The sequence below is a fragment of the Temnothorax curvispinosus genome, unplaced genomic scaffold (genome assembly GCF_003070985.1).
Source record: "Temnothorax curvispinosus isolate PA1 unplaced genomic scaffold, ASM307098v1 QBEX01005521.1, whole genome shotgun sequence".
Lineage (NCBI taxonomy): Eukaryota > Metazoa > Arthropoda > Insecta > Hymenoptera > Formicidae > Temnothorax > Temnothorax curvispinosus.
In genome coordinates this window covers 460-2,452 of record NW_020215301.1, presented here as the reverse complement: position 1 = coordinate 2,452, position 1,993 = coordinate 460, and the positions used below count along the sequence as shown (strand labels likewise).

Genomic DNA, 1,993 nt, shown 5'->3' with positions numbered 1-1,993 from the left:
TATAGCAACATAAATGTGATTGTTTTGGTATTATTTTAGTATTATAATTAAATAAGCGTTCTTTGAGGAAAAAAATAAATGTATTAACCTGTATACAGGCATACATTCACTTGTTACATAATATCATGGCCTACATCATAGATTACACTGATTGTTTAATACGCGTAATAAAAAATACATAAGTAGTAAATTAGTTTACTCACGCACACGCACGCACACGCGCGCGCGCACACACACACACACACATTGGCTGATCAGCTCAAAAATACTTTTGGACTACTTGATACTCGTATCAAGTAGTCCATCGAGTTTATAGCAAAATTAATTATATTTTTATAAGAATAAAACTTCTTTTTTACTTAACCACAGAATTTCAAAAAGTAGCAAATAATAAAAAGAATAAAATCATTGTTAGTCGGTATTCATAAACAGTTAGGAAACAATTCATAAAATAATTTAGTTCAACGCTCCATCCCAGCTGTTCTATTATCTATTTCTTCTTGTTCAATATCATTAGTAATTCCACTGGTACAATCATTTAAAACTTCTGGAAAATCGTATGTATCATTTTTCTCAATACAGTAATTGTGTAATATACATGCTGCAACTACAGTGTTAACGACAAAAGGTAAATCGCGATATTCAGTGAAAAACTTAATACGGCGAAATCGTCCTTTCAGTTGACCGAATGCTCGTTCAATTGCCATTCGCGTTGAAGAATGAATATAGTTTTGAACTTTACTTGTTGAAGCGTTAAATGTCCATTGTCTCGAAATGGTGGAACAAGCCAAGGTAATGACGGATATGCCGAATCGCCTAACAAAAACATCTTATCGGGGAATAATATTTCTTGATTCATAGATGCTTCATGATATAGCTCAGATCGTCTGAGAATTCAAGCATCATGAAGGGAACCGGGGTCACCACAATACACATTGATAAACCGCATATCTGCATCTGCAACTGCTTGCAAAGAGATTGAGAAATATTTTTTTCGATTGCAATACTCTCGTGCACGGTCTAGAGGCTTTTCTATTCAGATATGTGTTCCATCTATCGCTCCTAAGACTTTCGGAATACCTTTCTTTGACGAAAATTGTTCATTTACAACTACAGCTTAAAGGCTCTGTGGCCATTTGATCACTGAATCAAATTTTGTTAAAAGCCAAGTTACTACTCGCCGTAGAACTCGAAATACAGAAGAAATGAATACATCAAATCTGTCTGACATGGTTCGCAATGGTTCTGTATTTGCGATATACCATAAAAATAGTAGAAAACTCAACTTTGCAGAAATAGGTTTGACTCCAAAAGAATGTGAGGGTATAAAATTGGATAACTCCAATTCATCTGAAAAGAAAGTGTTATTATTGTATAATACCATTGTAGGTGTAGAATCAAACACTACTGCACAATGTATATATATATTACCAATTAATTTTGATGCAGTACACCGATTTAGTCGTAAATGTTGTTTATATTCCTTATTAGTCCAAGAATCAATAATCTAAAGATAATTTTGAATGCGGTGTCTCCTTTGTCCACTTGTCAAGTAAAGCATTAGTGGGAATAACAATAAGTCGTCGTCTTTTTCACCATCACCACTAGATGAACTCGCGCTATCTTCTGTACTGCTTGATTCACTCATAGCACTGGCTGTTGAACCGCTACTGCTGCTAAAATATGTTTCAGCAAGTTGACAAATAATTTTATCATCGTTGTCCATCTATAAAACAAGAATATCATACTATTATAATCTAAAAAACTGATAAATTATAGAGTATGTTCGGCTGTACCCACTGTATACATACCCGTATGTATCAAACAAATTACCTCGTTTGCAGAAAAATGATCATTAACATTTCATCGTATATTTGAGTAAAACTACTATTTTTTAATACTATCCATGTGAATTGTTATTGTAACATTCACCTTTTATATCAGCACCAGTTTTTTATTTATTTTATTTGTTTAAACATAATTTTTTTACTGC

General features: G+C 33.0%; 1 pseudogene; it reads right to left on the bottom strand.

Moving 5' to 3' along the window:
- Positions 1–461: 461 nt before the first annotated feature.
- On the bottom strand, positions 462–1,726 carry LOC112454893 (annotated as a pseudogene).
- Positions 1,727–1,993: the final 267 nt, after the last annotated feature.